The 18,998-nt window shown below is 48.3% G+C and overlaps 1 long non-coding RNA gene across 1 annotated transcript in view; it reads left to right on the top strand.

Annotated features, from left to right (window-relative positions):
* Positions 1-8,786: 8,786 nt before the first annotated feature.
* LOC113901594 overlaps positions 8,787-18,998 on the top strand; it is an 82,386-nt gene continuing 72,174 nt past the window's right edge. The window contains exon 1 of the long non-coding RNA XR_003513485.1: positions 8,787-9,268. This is a non-coding gene — a long non-coding RNA (uncharacterized LOC113901594). The remainder of the gene's footprint in view (positions 9,269-18,998) is intronic.

The following is an 18,998-nucleotide window of genomic DNA, read 5'->3' as shown; positions in this document are numbered from 1 at the left end:
AGCTCTGGGTCTACATTTCCCTCCTCTTATGAGTCATCTCGGAGAAGGCAATGGCACCCCACTCTAGTACTCTTGCCTAGAAAATCCCATGGACAGAGGAGCCTGGTAGGCTACAGTCCATGGGATCGCTAAGAGTCGGACATGACTGAGCGACTTCACTTTCACTTTTCACTTTCACGCATTGGAGAAGGAAATGGCAACCCACTCCAGTGTTCTTGCCTGGAGAATCCCAGGGACGGGGGAGCCTGGTAGGCTACCGTCTATGGGGTCACACAGAGTCGGACACGACTGAAGTGACTTAGCATAGCATAGCATAGCATGAGTCATCTTGGCTGAGTGCCACCCTAATGGCTTTGTCTTAGCCTAATTCCATCTGCTAAGACTCTATTTTCAAATCAGATCACATTCACAGGTGCTGAGGGTGAGGACTCTTTCTGGGGGACACAATGCAATCCAGACTCCTTGAATGGGTTAAGCACACTCCTAGTTTCTTCCTCAGAACCTGGTTACTCTTCATCTTTTCAATGCAAAGTGCATCCTGCTGCAGACACCCCGAACTGGGATCATACCACTTTCCTCTTCACCATCTTAATCTCCGATGTTCTATTTTCTTCCTTTCCCTGACCTTGATGAGATTGCCTCCCAACCACTTTGGAGCAGACTTCCCACCTTTCTGATTTCCTGGGCCTTCTGTTGTGGGCCTGCTCCCCAGGCCTGGCACTCAGAGCACTGGTGATTCAAGCGGTATCTGCCTGCCTCTCCTCCATCCTCCCCTCCTTTGTCCTCCTGCCCCTCCTCCTTCCTCCCTCTCCTCCTCCATCCTCCCTCCCTCTCCTCCATCCTCCCTCCCTTCCTCCCTCCTCCCACTCCTCCTCCATCCTCCCTCCCTCTCTTCCGTCCTCCCTTCCCTCTGTCCTCCCTCTCCTCCTTCCTCCTTCCTCCCCTCCATTTTCTGAGCATGGAGACCGTGTGATTTAGGCACCGGCAGTCCTCACACAGAATAAACATGCAGCAGCTCTTGAAGGAAAGAACAAAGACTTGAATGAATGGGACCTTGTGAATTTTCAGTAAGGGAGAATGACACAGCCTCGACTTGTGGTCTCTTTATCCCACCTTGAGAGATGGGCCCAGTGAGGCACTCATCATGTTCTGCTCGGTTGCACCCCAAGGTAAAGAAAGGAACAACCATGGAGTGTTGTGGAGAAAGGAACTGGGGGCTGTGGACACAGGCTGATCACTGCCCCCTCTCCCTAGGATGTGTGGGTGATGTTTCAGCGGGGGCTGGGGTCCAAGAACCTGCCCACCAGTGGCGGCTCTCAGAGTCCTTGTCTGACTGTGAAATGAATGAACATCAAGGATAAATGTCCTCCTTCACAGGGACATGACAGGGACAAATAGAATATTCTTACTTCTCTAGTGGAGACATTTAAATCCTAGCATAAAAGACTAGAAATAAAAACATCATAATGTGGGCAATAAGAAAACATCTTGAATCTGGACAGGAACAAGGGCGGGCTGCACCTACCAGCCAGGAGGGGTTTTGCAACTGCCCTGGGCTCCCCATTCAGCAGACCACACCCCCCTGCCCCCAGTGCAGGTGTGAACAGGTATGCTGTCTACTCGGATGGAATTCAAAACCTTCACTTCACATGAAGGAACTTTGAGCCTGAGAGGATTCAAAACAATGTCTTTAAAGTTATATGGAGACAGTCTCATTGTGAGAGCCCTTCTCTGAAACAGGAAAGCGTGGGGATGGTTTTACACGAGGCACCATGCCACCCAGGTCCTTTTGACATTGGCTTGTGCAGTTAAAGAAATGACATGATTTGGGTAATTGAAAATTTGCAAAGACCATGATAGAATAGTAAAAATGAGTAATAATGGGTTGTTTCAATTTCTTCTCATTTTCAATTCAGAGCAGGAAATGAGACAGCACATTAGGTCAATGGTTATGAACTAATTAAGGGGCAAACTAAAAGCAATTTCATTTTTAAATAGGTTATGCACGGAATATGCAATACCTTACAAGTCTGTCCACTTACAGGCTTACAGCTTGGTTTCTAGGGCAGATAGCATGGGTTTCCATGGGTTCTTTCACTTATTAGCTGTGTAATATCAAGCAGTTTACCCCAACTCTTTGGATCTGGATTTGTTCATCTGTACTATATACACCTCACAGACTCTCGTGAAAATGTTACTGTATGGCTCATGTCAGCATCCTTTCTGCAGAGCTGGCTAGAGGATCTGTGTGTGATATTTTTAATCAGCATCTGACTTCAGACTGGGGGAAGCCAGAAAGGAAAACATCTCACTAAAAATTAAAATCAGCTGGTTGGGACCTCACCCCTAGATTCCAGCATTCCTTGCTTTGCCACGTTAAGCTGTTCATTAAATATTCATGGGCACTGTTCATCTCTGAATCTACCTGGTAACCCTGGAGGAAAAAGCACATCCTGTGTCCTTTGAAAGGTTACCCCGAGCTAACGGACATGCTTGGATGCTGGTGGTGGGCAATCGAAGAGCAGGCGATGACGGAATGAGGAATGAGGGAGGCTGGAAAAAAGGCAGGTCAATTCAAGGGCAGGACCTGGCTTCTGAGCCACGTCAGCCAGAAGCCTGCCTTGGGCTACTTAGACCCAGAATCTCTCTGTGTTGTCACGCGGGTGGGAAGTGCACCTCGCCCCAGGAGCCCCTGACTGAGATCACAGGAGGGGTGCCTAGAAAGCACACAGGACTTTTCCTGCAGCCTACTTGCAAACTCCACAGTTTCTCAAAAAGACTAGATCAGCAGATTCTATCTTCACAAAGATGACCTCATCAACACAGAAACCATTTGTATCTATAAAAGGCAGAGTAACTGGTAACTACCAAAGTGAAATATTTTTGCTGCCTGTTTGAGGTTTCTTTATGTCTTGTCCTAATGGATTCCAGTAAGAAATGATGGTGAAATAGGGTCCAGAGCGCATGAGTGGTGACATGCTTTGTGCTCCAATTACTCAACTTAAGATCTTTACAGTTTGCATTGCACAGTGATTCGCACCTCAAAAAGGTCGTTTGCCAGGGCTGTTTCATCTCATTCATGTTAGAGGATCATTTTGCCTTTAAGAGAGAATTGGTGAGAGAGTGACCTGAAATAATATTTGCACCACAGGAGGAGAGTCCCTTTCCAATTTTCAGCAAGGAAACTGACTCAGATCAGGGAAGGAAGTGTGGGGCGGGTCCCAAAGCATGTGTTCTCTGCCAGACCCTCCCTGAATGAACGGCCTGGCATATGGATCCTGGGCGAACAGCCCTGAGTGGTGGGTTTTACAGTGTTTTATTTAATGGATGAGGAAACTGAGATTGACACAGGTTAAGCAATAGGGCAAGGCTCTGTGGTTAGTTGATAGAAGAACTGGCATTTAAACTTCAGTTTTCTAGCTATATATGTGGTTTTGCTTAAATGATACTGAGAGACATATCAATGTAGCCTACTTATAAAAAGTATTTTCATGGGCTAGGCATAATAGCATATCTGACCAAAAAGAGAAAATAATTTCTAAAAGCAGACTGAGGTTGATGACTCTTGTGTCTTGCTGTTACCTGGAGGATGAAAGCACAGATTTTGTATTATGCAGGACTGGGTGTCCTTCTTCATCCTTTGCTTCCATGGCAAAGTCACAGGAATAGAGAAGAGCAGGGGAAGCATGGACCAGGAGAAAGAAGATGGATGATTTGACCCACTGACTGTGCAGCTTGGTGAAGGTGGCCTGGTTCTGGAGAAGGAGAAGGACCTGGAGAAATATCAACAACCTCAGATATGCAGTTACACCAGTCTAATGGCAGGAAGTGAAGAGAAACTAGAGTCTCTTGATGAGGGTGAAAGAGGCACCATCAGCTGGTGGCAGGAGACTTTTCAGAGGCACCCAGTTCACTGGAGCATTGCTTTCTAATACTCTAGAGATGCCACTTTGCTGACAAAGGTCCACGTAGTCAAAGCTATGGTTTTACCAGTAGTCATGTATGGATGCGAGAGTTGGACCATAAAGAAGGTTGAGAGCCAAAGAATTGATGTTTTCGAACTGTGGTTCTGAAGAAGATTCTTGAGAGTCCCTTGGACTGCAAAGAGATCAGACCAGCCCATTCTAAAGGAAATCAACCCTGAATATTCACTGGAAAGCCTGATGAAACTGAAACTCCAATATTTTGGCCACCTGATGTGAAGAACTGACTCATGGAACAGGTCCTGATGCTGAGAAAGGTTGAAGGCAAAAGGAGAAGTGGGGGTCAGAGGAGGGGCTGGTTAAATAGCATCACCAACTTAACAAACACAATTTTGAGCAAACTCTGGGAGAGAGTGGAAGCCTGGAGTGCTGCAGTGCGTGGGATTGCAAAGAGTCAAACGTGACTTAGTGATGGAACAACACCACCACCAAAAGGTTTGTCATAGATTTCCTTCCAAGGAGCAACTGCTAAGTTGCTTCAGTCGTGTCTGACTCTGTGCGACCCCAGAGATGGCAGCCCACCCGTCCCTGGGGTTCTCCAGGCAAGAACACTGGAGTGGGTTGCCATTTCCTTCTCCAATGCATGAAAATGAAAAGTGAAAGTGAAGTCGCTCAGTCGTGTCCGACTCTTAGTGACCCCATGGACTGCAGCCTACCAGGCTCCTCCGTCCATGGGATTTTCCAGGCAGGAGCAAGTGTCTCTTAATTTTATGGCTGCAGTCATCATCTGCGGTGATTTTGGAGCCCCACAAAATAACATTTGCCACAGTTTCCATTTTTTCCCCTTCTATTTGCCGTGAAATGATGGGACCAAATGCCATGATCTTAGTTTTTTGAATGTTGAGTTTCACGCCAGCTTTTTCTCCCTCATCAAGAGACTCTTTAGTTCCTCTTCACTTCCTGCCATTAGACTGGTATCATTGTATATCTGAGGTTGTTATTTCTCATAGCCACTGTCAACATGCAGAAAGTTATCAAACCCATGTGATATGGCTCAGGTGACTCTGGCTGTGTGACAAATCACCCCAGAGCTGTGTGTTTTGAAACAATGATCACATCCATTCCACTCACAGACCTGAAACTTCGGTGGGACTTGATGGAGGTAAGGCTCCTTTGCTGCTTGAAGGCTGGCATCATTGAGAAGCTCACCCACTCAGGTCTGGTGACCAATGTGGTCACTGGCTACAGTCTCAGCTGGGTCTTTCGACCAGGACCCCTGCGTGGTACCTAGCCACGTCACCTGAGCTTCACCACAATATGGTGCCCAGGTTCCCAGGTCAGGGTCTCAAGGTTCAGAGGGCCAAGCAAAGCAGTCCTACTTTTTATGAGCTTGCCTCTTGAGTCACATGGTGTCACCTCTGTCACATTCAATTAGAAGTGAGTTACTAACTCCAACATGTATTCAAAAGGAGATGAGTTGGACTCCACGTGTTAGGAGTGGAGTGCCAAAGGACTTAGAAGCATGTCTTTAAAATCATCACAAATATTCCCTCTGTATAAGAGAGGAACACCCACCCTGGAAACCCTTGGTCTTCCTCCTGCCACTAGGATATTCTTACTTTTCTCATTTTGTGTCCTATCTTTTCTAGAATGTTAGCTACATGAGATGATATCAATTTCGCTCAATATCAAATTATGAATATATAGCACACTGTCTAAATATTTTCTGCATAAATAGTATTTTACTGCACTCACTTGTTTACTACATTTTCTTATCCTACCATTGCCCGAAGGCTTGAGCTGTGTTTTATGTAGCTTCATAGTCCATTCTCCAGGCATGATAGGGTATAATACAGAGCGAGAACAACAGCTACTTGTGACAGAAATTAATCAGTGCATGGTGACAATTGCCTTTGTTATCTGTGCATATATGTGATATTTGTGTGGAGGTGTTTTTGAAAGTCTTTTTATTTGTCTGCTAGCTTCAGTGAGAACAGACATTTATTTTTCCTGCAACTCTTCATTCAACTCTAGGAAAGTATTTAGTACATAGATAACACATTGGCTTCCCTTGTGGCTCAGCTGGCAAAGAATCCCCCTGCAATGTGGGAGACTGGGGTTCAATCCCTGGGTTGGGAAGATCCCCTGGAGAATGGAAAGGCTATCGATTCCAGTATTCTGGCCTGGAGAATTCCATGGACTGTAAAGTCCTGCCTTTCACTTCACTAACATATAAAGGAGAAAAGGAAAGATATACCCATCTGAATGCAGAGTTCCGAAGAATAGCAAGGAGAGATAAGAAAGCCTTCCTCAGCGATCAATGCAAAGAAATAGAGGAAAACAATAGAATGGGGAATACTAGAGATCTCTTCAAGAAAATTAGAGATACCAAAGGAACATTTCATGCAAAGATGGGCACAATAAAGGACGGAAGTGGTATGGACATAACAGAAGCAGAAGATAAGAAGAAGAGGTGGCAAGAATACACAGAAGAACTACACAAAAAAGATCTACATGACCCAGATAATCACGATGGTATGATCACTCACCTAGAGCCAGACATCCTCAAATGTGAAGTCAAGTGGGCCTGAGGAGGCATCACTATGAACAAAGCTAGTGGAGGTGATGGAATTCTAATTGAACTATTTCAAATCTTAAAAGGTGATGCTGTGAAAGTGCTTCACTCAATATGCCAGCAAATCTGCAAAACTCAGCAGCGGCCACAGGACTGGAAAAGGTCAGTTTTCATTCCAACCCCAAAGAAAGGCAATGCTAAAGAATGCTCAAACTACTGCACAATTGCACTCATCTCACACGCTAGCAAAGTCATGCTCAAAATTCTCCAAGCTAGGCTTCAACAGTATGCGAACTGTGAACTTCCAGATGTTCAAGTTTTTTTTTAGAAAAGGCAGAAGAACCAGAGATTAAATTGCCAACATCCACTGGATCATCAAAAACATCTACTTTTGCTTTATTAACTATGCCAAAGCCTTTGACTGTGTGATTCACAAAAAACTGTGGCAAATTCTGAAGGAGATGGGAATACCAGACCACCTGACCTGCCTCCTGATAAATCTGTATACAGGTCAAGAAGCAACAGTTAGAACTGGACATGGAACAACAGACTGGTTCCAAATTGGGAAAGGAGTACGTCAAGGCTGTGTATTGTCATCCTACTTATTTAACTTATATGCAGAGTACATCATGAGAAATGCTGTACTGGAAGAAGCACAAGCTGGACTCAAGATTGCCGGGAGAAATATCAATAATCTCAGATACTCAGATGACACCACCCTTATGGCTGAAATTGAAGAACTAAAGAGCCTCTTGATGGAAGTGAGAGAGGAGAGTGAAAAAGTTGGCTGAAGACTCAACATTCAGAAAACAAAGATCATGGCATCTGTTCCCATCACTTAATGGCAAATAATGGAAACAGTGAGAGACTTTATTTTTGGGGAGTTCCAAAATCACTGCAGATGGTGACTGCAGCCATGAAATTAAAAGATGCTTGCTCCTTGGAAGAAAAGCTATGACCAACCTAGACAGCATGTTAAAAAACAGAGACATTTCTTTACCAATAAAGGTCCATCTAGTCAAAGCTATGGTTTTTCCAGTAGTCATGTATGGATGTGAGAGTTGGACCATAAAGAAAGCCGAGCTCTGAAGAATCGATGCCTTCAAATTGTGGTGCTGGAGAAGACTCTTGAGAGTCCATTGGATAGCAGGAAGATCAAATGACTCTATCCTAAAGGACATCAACCCTGTATATTCATTGGAAGGACAGATGCTGAAGCTCCAATACTTTGGCCACCTGATGCGAAGAGCTGACTCATTTGAAAAGACCCTGATGCTGGGAATGATTGAAGGTGAGAGGAGAAGGGGATGGCAGAGGATGAGATGGTTGGATGGCATCACTGACGGGAAGGACATGAGTTTGAACAGGCTCCGGGAGATGATGAAGGACAGGGAGGCCTGGTGTGCTGCAGTGCATGGGGTCACAAAGAGTAGGAAGTGACTTTATAACTGAATAACCATAAAGGTAGCTGGGGAAGAGCCGGATTGACCGTGGCGAAGAGTAATAAAGACAGGTCACAATGACATGGAGTGAGTCCTGTTCATGGTGGTTTTGCATGCGTCAGCTCATTCAGTTCATACAGCACCTGGATCAGCCCAGCGTCAGGCAGTGCTTTCCTGTCATGTAGACGAGGACGCTGATGCATCTACGTCTTCCAAGTTCTGGCGGAGTCACAGAGCTCAGAAGGGTGAGTGACTTGAAATCTGTAAGTCTTCAGTAACTCCAGTGATTGCCCATCCGTTGGCCATGCTGCCTTGAAAGCTACAAGAAGATGGCTTTTAAGGAAAGCTATTATAAGGGTGACGCTGGAGGGACTTTGGCAACCCACTAGCCTAACTGCTTGCAAGCCTGTGTGCACAGTGCAGCCCGAGAACCACGTCACCGGCATGAATCTGCACAGTTCAGTGACTATTAGAACTGGCACTGGGACCCAGGTCCCCCTGGTCTCAGGTCTATGCCCCTCTTCTGTGTCTCTCACGTTCCTCCAATAACATAATCCCTATTCTAATGTGCATTATTAATTTCCTATGTGGTTTCACTTTAAAAAATACCATGTCTCCCCAGTCAACCATATCCTCTCCATATGGAGTTTAAACTCATATAAATCAAATGAGAACATGACATGCAGGAATGAAGGAATGACTGCTGGATTTTTTTTTTTTTAAGATTAAAATGACTTCGATGAATAGGTATTTATGGGAAAACACTAGAATCTTGACACATACCTTAATGCTGAAAACATATTTTATTGGCTTCATAAATAAAGGGGAGGAACTTTAACAGAAGCCTTGGAATTAATCGTGGCTGAACACGATGATTTCTTGGCTGGCATCTTTTGCAGGGGATGGGTTGTGAACCCCTGCATGGCTAGAGCCCTGGCAGAGAGCAGACCGGGCGTCAGAGCAGTGGCATCACAGAAGCCTGCATCTTGGAGACACGTGAGGGCTCAGAGCTTGGGGACGAGACAGTTAATGCCTCCCCGTGCGAGCGAGTTATATCACACAGCGCCAGTGCGAGGTCAGCAGTCTGGCTGGAGCCTGGACGGGGCTGAGTGTGCCAAGCGATGCCAGGCACCCAGGCAGCCCTGGAGAGGGTTTCCACATCTAGGTTTTGTTCCGCAGCTTGGAAGAGGCTTTGACGATCGCTTGGAGAAGGGAAATGTGAAGCTGCATCTGTGATTCCCAGACCAGCCACTTTGGAGCACGGACCTCTCCCAGCTGGAGCCCACTGCTGCTGGGACAAAGGGAGCCTGGGCTGAGACCCAGCTCAGGTGAGACCGGCCGCGGGCTTTGAGGTCCTGTCTCTGCCGTGTTAGGAGAGCAGAAGTCAGTCTGCTGGGACTGGATGCTGCCATCAGGCAGATTGATGGCTGAATGCTGTTGCCTTTTCTCTAATTCCTTTTTAAGAAGCGTGAGCTAGTCCGACGATGCATTTTGGTCAGAAAGCCACCTCTAAGATTGGGGAGCTGGTTTCCTAGAGAATCCAGCAGCTGGGGGATTCTGGCTCAGGCTCTCAGAGGTGTCAGCAGCAGACCAGAGTCGGATTAGCTCGTCCCCAGAGGCGATTTCTCCATGGCGCCCCCAGATTAATACTGGGATGGTGGCGACACAATATGCCAGGGGACCTGGGGTGCTGACTTCTAACTCAGAACCCGCCCTGGGGTTACCAGGGAACTACGTGGTCTCGGGAAAGATCACGTAACCACTTGGCATTTCAGTTCTTCACTGAAAAACATGATTAAATATTTGCTGCAACAGGTTTGCGCTCCTTGGGGTCAGAATTGTGTCCTGTTTACCTTTGTGTCCTGAGTCCTTGGCACAGGATCTGGTGAGCAGAGTGCCTAAAAATTACGCACTGGCTATCACAGTGGTTTAAAACAGAAAACAACAACAAAATATGGGTGTGAACCTGTAAAGGCCATGGAGCCTAGGTTATCATCGCAGGGAATCCAGTTAGCCATTCAGATCCTTTGCAGAACGAAGGAACAGAGCAAAATCATGTGTGGTGATGTTGCCATGAATTGAGATCTGATCAGCCATGAGGCTAGTGTGGGCGCCCGGTTGGTTCCCCGGCCCAGGTGGCCTGTGCTTTGGGTGAAGTGAGATCCCGGTGACAGATCTCAGAGACAGAAAGATGTAAGAATGAGCCTGGGACTTTGGGGGCCAGTCTGCATGAAGCCTAGCTACAAATGCCCAAAAAGTCCAATGACCTTGAGCCATACTCACGTTGGTGTCAGTCTCCAAGATGTCTGACCCACTGGGTGGGGCTTGTCATTGGGAAGCCCAGTGGCAAACAGGGTTCATAATTGGACAGATACCTGCTTTCGATCGCCAGAAAAGCCCTCCAAATGGCACCTCTAGCTGAACTCTTGAAAAGGCAGGTATCACTGTTCCTTTCTTGGTTGACACTGTCAAGCCTCCTCTCTGCCTTTAGGGCTGTGTTCAGTCTTCCTCTTGTGACCACCAGGCTGATTCCAGCCTCCGAGACCTGTCTCCTGTTCCCCTGTGCCCTCTGGTCTCGTTTCCGGACCCTCTGCTCCACGCGGAGCCTGCTGTGTGCTCATGTTTTCCTGCTGGCTCTCTGGTGCTCCTGTCGTCACATCTGTTTCTGCAGGACCCTCTGTCTGTAGCTGGCAGCCTGTACCACTTGTATTCTTTGCTTAAGACCAAGCTTAGCTGCGGCTTCCTCCAACAAGCTCTGGGGCTCGTTCAGGATCTTCTCTTCCTGCCCCGAAAGCATCCTGTGTTGTTTCTATTCCATTGCATTGCAATCACCCTGCTGGGGGACGGGGGACGTGACTTGGGCATCCTGGTGCACTCAGAGCCCGACCTGCAGTAGAGACAGCCCTGTCTGACCACATGTAGAAAGAAAGGCTGTCCACTTCTGGGAAAGGCTTCAGAGGCTTCCAAGATTTCTGTGGTTCTCCCCAGGATGGGAACCCAACAACAAGATCAGGGAACCAAAACAGGAATGCAGAGTCCAGACACCAGGACTGAGGGCATCAGAGGGGCCCTGGCTCAGAAAGCTGAGCAGGAGGGTTCACCGGGACCAGGGCACCAAGACCCTCCCACGGGGCTCCATGACTGCCAGCCTGGGTCCACCCTGGATGGGGACACTGAGGCACTGAGCTAAAGACCAAAGCAAGGTTGGAATGCTGGGGCGGGCAGTAATGGTCAAGCTGCATTGTCCCAAGTGTTCATACTTGCATCACTTGGCTCTCACAGGACCGTGCATTGCAGCGTGATGTGGGGGCATTTGCACAGAGAGACCTGTGAGACTCTGAATTTGTCCCCAAATCAAAATCCATGGCCCCCTGGTGTGGAAGGAAATGGGGCCACTCCTGCCCTGGGAATCTGGGTGCACAGGCAGACCCCTGGGCCCAGGAGCCAGGCACATTGAGAAAAAGCCCCTGAGTACCACTTTGCACAGAACTCACTAGGGGAAGGTTAAATAAAAACACACAGGTCACAAGCGGTGTCTGTGAGTCAGAAACTGCCTTGTGGCAAATATGTCTCAGACTGGTTTAGACGTGAAGGGACATTTTGGGGGTCAGGTAACCACGGGGATCAAAACACGATTTTGCTTCTGTTCCCAGCTGAATCTAGGGGTTCGATGAAGTCAACAGAAATCCACGGGTGTTTGTGTTTGTTTCGTTGTTTCCGCCCCCTCTCTCTCAGGTCTGCTTTTTTAATGAGATGGTTTCATTCACAAGCAAACAATGCCCAGAGGGCAGGGCAGAGGCTACCTCTGATAGTTCTAATTAGTAAGCTCCAAGACAGAAGACCTCTTTCCCCCAGAGTTCCAGAGAAATCCCAGTGTCCTTTGTGTGGCCTCATTTGGCTCCCAATTCCATTCTCCATTCATGGCTCAGACAGTAAGGAATCTGCTCTAGGGCAGGAGATCTGGATTCAGTCCCTGGGTGGGGAAGATCCCTTGGCGAAGGAAATGGCTACCCACTCCAGTATTCTTGCCTGGAGAACTCCATGAACAGAGGAGAGAGCTAAGGGTTTTTGTTTTTGTTTTTAATTGGAATATAGTTGCTTTACCGTGTTGTGTTGGTTTCTGCTGCATAACAAAATGAGTCAGCCGTAAGTCTATTTACCCCCTCCCTCTTGGACATGTCTCCAACGCCCCGCGTCCTGATCATCTTTTTTGCATGGCTAAGAAAACCAAAAATGAGATGAAAAGACAGCTCTCAGAATGGGAGATAATATTTGCAAACAAAGCAACTGACAAGGGATTAATCTCCAAAATATACAAATAGCCCATGCAGCTCAATATCAGAAAAACAACCCAATCAAAAATTGGGTGAAAGACTTCACCAGACATTTCTCCAAAGAAGACATACAGATGGCTAACACACACATGAAAAGATGCTCAACATCGCCCATTATTAGAGAAATGCAAATCAAAACTACTGGGAGGTATCATCTCACACCACTCAGAATGGTCATTAGGAAAAAATCTAGAAGCAAGAAACGCTGCAGAGGGTGTGGAGAAAAGGGAGCCTTCTTTCATTGTTGGTGGGAATGTGAATTGGTGCAGCCACGATGGAGAATAATACGGAGATTTCTTAAAAAAAAAAAAAAAAAAAACGCAATAAAACTACAATGCTGCTGCTGCTGCTGCTAAGTCACTTTAGTCGTGTCCGACTCTGTGTGACCCCACAGACGGCAGCCCACCAGGCTCCTCTGTCCCTGGGATTCTCCAGGCAAGAACACTGGAGTGGGTTGCCATTTCCTTCTCCAGTGCATGAAAGTGAAAAGTGAAAGTGAAGTCACTCAGTCGTGTCCGACTCTTCGCGGCAGCCTACTAGGCTCCTCTGCCCATGGGATTTTCCAGGCAAGTGTACTAGAATGGGGGTGCCATTGCCTTCTCCAAAAACTACAATATGATCCAGCAGTCCCACTACTGGGCATACACCTCAGAAAACCTTAATTCAAAAAGACATATGCACCCCAATGCTCACTGCAGCACTACTTACAATGTCAGGACAGGACATTTACAACAAGGCTTTGAGATTCTGAGTAAATCAGTGTAAGAGGTTATTTTCTGTTTCTTTTCTGGACATTGGCCATTTTACTAATCAGTGAGATTGCTCAGAGGCTTCCCTGGTAGCTCAGCTGGTAAAGAATCTGCCTGTAATGCGGGAGGCCTAGGTTTGATCCCTAGGTTAGAAGATTGATTCCTGGATTGGGAAGATCCACTGGAAATGGGATAGGCTACCCATTCCAGTATTCTTGGGCTTCCCTGGTGGTTCAGCTGGTAGAGAATCCGCTTGCAATGTGGGATACCTGGGTTCCATCCCTGGGTTAGGAAGATACCCTGGAGAAGGGAAAGGCTACCCATTCCAGTACTCTGGCCTGGAGAATTCCATGGGCTGAGATTGCTCAGAGTCTAACTTCCATCTCCTATAAGTGCTTCAGTTGTGACATGAATTTTCCACTCTGTAGAATGGTGTGGACTGTCCAAATTCAATTTAATTGTTATCGATTAATCCCGATTGATCTACTAACAGGCATTAAACCCCTCGATGGGTCACTGAAGGGCCTCTGGGAAGGGCAGGTGTTTACAGCCCCCATCCTAGAAAAAGCCTTGATTCCCTTGGCAGAGAGACAATCCAGGTCTTTTGATGGAAGTTTTCTGGATAGTTTAAGGTGAAAACCAGAATACTTACTCTTCATCTAAGTTCAGTTTAAATATGCAACATAAGGGACTCTCTAAAGAGGACCCTCAGTTACCAACCTATTTGCATGAAATGTGTGTGTGGCTCAGTCATGTCTGGCTCTTTGTAACCCCATGGAATGTAGCCCGACAGGCTCCTCCATCCATGGGATTTTCCCAGGCAAGAACACTGGGGAGGGCTGCCATTCCCTTCTCCAGGGGATCTTCCCAACCCAGGGGTCGAACCTCATCTCCTGCATTGGCAGGCAGATTCTTTACCACTGAGTCACCAGAGAAGCCCAATTTTCAAGATATTTTCAGTATAAAATGTGCACATTCATCCACATAAACACAGGACATGAGCGGGATCTTCTTGAACACCCTGTAGCTGGATATCATTTTTTTTGTTGTTATCTTTGGCTTAGCATTTATGAGATGTGTGCTTGGATGCTCTTGAGCCTCTCAACACCTTCCTTACTGAGTTCAAGATTCTGTGGCCCTTGGTTTGTGAATTAGGTGTGCGGACTATTCCTGTGACAGGAGGTGAAATTGAAGGCTCTTTTGCCCTGGACCTGACATAGAAAAGTTGTCCCGGGGAAGGTTGGTCCCTTCAGCTCAGAGGTGACAAACTCAAGTGGCCACACAGGTGAGGCTGACAGCAAGAAGGGGTGATGCCGGCCAGGTACAGGGGAGCAGGGGTTGCCTGTCCTGCCTGGGGGCTGACTTGCTGAAGACCCTGGTCCAGCATCACAGGGAAGTCAGAATCTGAACTTGGAGTCTCCTGGCCATGAGAGCCCCGGTGCACCCAAACACCTTGGTGGGAGGGAGGGGTCTGAGGGCCCCAACTTTGTTACATCTGCTTGGTGCCCTCAACAGAACAGAGGCGTCTCCTGCTGGGAGGCCCAGTCCCCAAACCCAGACCTAGAATGGCTTAGAAGTGGTTAGTGGTTAGAAGATACATAAACAGAATCAATTTGAATGAAAGCATCTTTAAAAGAAGTTTCAGCTCTGGTTTGCCTCAGGCCTCACCACTCCCTGCTGTCTTACCCCAGCTCCCAGGCCTGCATCTGTGTTTCCCCTCTTTTCCCTATAGGCGTCTGTACGGTGAGCTGTGTGTACAAACAGAGGGCTCCCGGGTGGCAATAGTGGTAAAGAATCTGCCTGCCAAGGCAGGAGATGCAAGAGACACAGGTTTGATCCCTGGATCAGAAGATCCCCTGGAGGAGGGAATAGCAACCCACTCCAGTATTCTTGCCTGAAAAGTTGCATGGACCAGAGCCCAGCGGGTACAGTCCACAGGTCGCAGGGTTGCAAAGAGTCAGATACAATTGAGTACGCACGCATAAACAGATGGGTGTTTTAGTTTCTTGTCTATTCGGGTGTGACTCACTGGAGATCTAGGGTTGAACCAAAAAATGCAGGACCAAAAATTGTTATAAATGACATCCTGTGGCCCACAGAGTGGGCCTTGGCCTTGGGAAGGGGGAGGGAATTTCCTTTCCACCCGAACTTTCCCCTTCTGGTCTGTAACGTGCTAATTGTGATGTTGGAAACAAAATGCCTGAAGCGTGGATCACAGCACTCAATCCATAACAGGAACGCAGTGTATGAAACCTAATTATTGCTGCCATGAGCATTTTATGAGGAATATTTTTATTAGAATAACCTACCTCACTGGACCCAAATACACAAATAGCCTTGGAGTCACTGCAGAAAGGCTTGTGTTCACAAGCTTACAGGGCTCCTCTGCCAGGGGTTTCTTAGGACAAACACAATAGAGGCAAAATTCTAAAGCCCCAATTAAGTGGAAAAGGTCGCTTTTACGGTAACAATAGGGCAGAGCTAAGCAACAACAAAAAAAAAGCTACTTAGTTTGGCAACCTTTGTTCCAAAGAATCTTCTGAAGAAGCCCCCCTGGAACCTTCTGAATGGGGCCTGAGCCAGGCTTCTTAATCCCCTGCCCGTCTCACATAGGGTTAATTGAAAGCTGGGGAGGAGGGGGCGTCCCCTTTTGTGGCAGACGCTGGTCACAGAACAAAAACCAATCTCCAGGTTCCAAAGGGCTGCTTCCTCCGTCTCTGCGCTAAAACCACCCGGTGACCCCTTTTCCTTCTCGGCCCGGAGGGGTGGAGAGAAAGGTCAATCTTGCCAACACACCAAATTTACTGGAAAAGGTGGGAAGCTCCACCTCAAGCTCCAAATTTGAACGCAGACCCCCCCACCACCGGTCAGACACTGTGGCCCTTCTTCGTCTGAGGGAGCCACAGACGTCCCTCTAGCTTGGGCCGCAGCTTGGCCTGGAGGCCTCCACTCCGCACCACCCCCAGCCCCACCCCCAAACAGCAGGTTGCACCCGGTAATTAAACCTCTGGGGCCCAGAGATTTTGGACTCCCGGTTTGGAGAAACACGACAGAAAACCCGCCCCCAGCTCCTCCTGCTAGCCTGTGGGAATTTTCTTTAGTTACACATGGCTTCCCAGGTAAACAAGCTTGGAAGAAAAAAAAAGTCACTGGCGGGAATTAAATTAGCACCTTAGCGTTGCTTGTAATGAAGCAGTCTGCTTAATGAGATGAGCATGAACTGATAAGGTTGAAAAACAGCAGAGTGTAGCCAAAAGTGGAGGCTTTGCTCCCGCTTTCATAGGTCCTTTGCGGAACATCCTTATTAAATACGATAACTTCTTAAATACGAAGGTGCTTTGTTTACAGTCAACAGGTTGGAGTCATACAGATCCGGCCCTTGTTACCGAAGGACCATGCTACAGGGGTGCACGCGTCCTCATTCTCTGGGCTCCCTTTCTGGAAACGCTCATGGTTCCACCGTCTGTCTGGGAGTCCGGTCTGAGGGTGAAGGAAGGCTCTGTAAGGCCACGCCCTGAACATTTAGGATGTGGGCAGTGCTGCTGAGGTCCACTCATCTGGGACTCCGACACGGCCTTTGGCACACACAGGCCAAGAGCTGTCGGGCATGTGGTGGGTGCAGTAACTCACCCGCGACCACAGACGGCACGTGACGGCGTCCAGGCTCAAGGGGAGCTCTGCTGATCAGAGCCGTGCTTCCAGCACAGACCAAGGCCCCCAGACTCCGTGCCCACATGGCGCAGGAGTGTCCATGCTGTCGCCGGCATTTGTGTCCAAGGAAAGAGACCGTCTTGCCTGACCTGGGGTTTGAGGTCCACCTGTGAACGTGGAGTCTGCCCAGGCGTCCCTGAGGCTACAGTTTACAGACGGGCACTTTACCTCAGGAATAATCACGGGGCAAGTCTGCTGGTTGGGCTTCCCTGATAGCTCAGCTGGCAAAGAATCTGCCTGCAATGTAGGAGACCCCAGAGACCCCAGTTTGATTCCTGGGTCAGAAGATACGCTGGAGAAGGGATTGGCTACCCACTCCAAAATTCTTGGGCTTCCCTGGTGGCTCAGCTGGTAAAGAATCCGCCTGCAATGCCGGAGACCTAGGTTCAATCGCTGGGTTGGGAAGATACCCTGGAGAAGGGAAAGGCGACCCACTTCAGTATTCTGGCCTGGAGAATTCCATGGACTGTATAGTCCATGGGGTCGCAAAGAGTTGGACACGACTGAGCAACATTCACTTAACGTCTACTGGTCAGGGGAAGAAGGAAGGACACCTTCAAACATGTGCCGGGGATGGACGCGCAGGCTGCTCTCGCGAGACGTGTGTGTGTCCAGGGTCACCCTGTGGTCTTTCATGGGGGAGGCTGGGTCCCCTGGTATTCTTTCAAGGGTGGATGTGGGCAGCCCCCAGCCTGAAATCTGTCCTTCTAGGGACACAGAGGGAAGAAGGTGGGTGTCTCCAGCACCCTCCAGCACGTTCTGTAGAGACTTCCACATCAGCGTCAGCAGACAAAGCTAGTTGTTCAGACAGAGATAGTGATGGGAGAGGGGCTGTTTAGATGCCAGGTTCTTGGCGTTCGGAACCAGCGGTCACTACAGTGGCTGTGGTCGTAGAGGTTATGATAGCAGGAATAGAAGTAGGAGCTGACGGTCAGTGACTATTTACTCTATGTCCCAGAGTAAATGCTGGGATGCTCTTTATTTACCCGGATTTTCTATTTCTTACAAAAACCATAGAGGTAGTAGGGGTTTCATTTTCCCTGTGAACAGACGAGGGGTCTGTCAGTTAGAGAAATGAAACTCTTGGCCCAGGCACCACCCAGCCAGTAGCCAGGGCAGCTCTGGAGGATCCGTGTGTCCATGGCTCCCCATCTACCTTATCACAACACATCCTATTTTCTTGGGAGCAGAGGTCTTGGGGGAGAAAACACTGGGTGCGTGTGTGTGAGGCCGAGAGCACGGTGGATTCTAATGACCGCCTCATGAGTGATGGTTTCCCCAGCCTCCTTCGTCCCAGGCACAATTCAAACCCCTGGTCCAGCCAAGGGATCCTTGGTTCCATCTGAAACGAGCTGTGGGCAGGGACCTTGACTGGTGCTCCCCCTAGTGGCAGTCAGCAGAACTGCCCTGTTCCCTCTGGGCAAGCCCCTCCTTGACTTCATCTCTCAATAGACTGAAAGCTTCTTGAAGGCAAGGCCTCTCCAGCAGTTTACTGTCCACCGATGTCTTCTGAAAGCTGGGGGCACAGGGCATCGAACAAGGCACGGTGACTTTCTGTGAGCAGCTGTCGTCAAGGAGACAGAGGATAGGAACCCAGGCAGGACAAACACACAGACATCCGAGGACGGTTTTAGGAGCAGAGAAAGGAATGCCTGGCTCTGCCCAGGAGAAGTGATCTGAAAAGGCGATGAGGTGGGGAGCAGCATTGGGTCTCCACCTAATAAAGTCACATGCTTCAACAGGTGGGTTCCTGGGCAGCGGGGCAGGCCAGGGGGTGAAGCTATCAGAGCTAAAAAAAACCCCAGGGACGATGGAGTTGGTCTCAAGCACTGGGGGAGAGAGTGTGAGGAGACGGCAGGTGATTTTCCTGGCTGATGCATGCTCTTTACCATCTCCATTTAAAAAATTTTAGTCTTGGCTGTTCTGGGTCTTCGTTGCTATGCTTTTCTCTAGCTGCAACAAGCAGGTGAAGTAAAAGTTGCTTCAGATCAGATCAGATCAGTTGCTCAATTGTGTCTGACTCTTTGTGACCCCATGAATCGCAGCACGCCAGGCCTCGCTGTCTATCACCAACTCCCGGAGTTCACTCAGACTCACGTCCATCGAGTCAGTGATGCCATCCAGCCATCTCATCCTCTGTCGTCCCCTTCTCCTCCTGCCCCCAACCCCTCCCAGCATCAGAGTCTTTTCCAATGAGTCAACTCTTCACATGAGGTAGCCAAAGTACTGGAGTTTCAGCTTTAGCATCATTCCTTCCAAAGAAA

The sequence above is a fragment of the Bos indicus x Bos taurus genome, chromosome 11, assembly GCF_003369695.1.
Source record: "Bos indicus x Bos taurus breed Angus x Brahman F1 hybrid chromosome 11, Bos_hybrid_MaternalHap_v2.0, whole genome shotgun sequence".
NCBI classification, from domain to species: Eukaryota; Metazoa; Chordata; class Mammalia; order Artiodactyla; family Bovidae; genus Bos; species Bos indicus x Bos taurus.
Note: the sequence above shows the minus strand (reverse complement) of the source record. Positions and strands in the feature narration are given on the sequence as shown.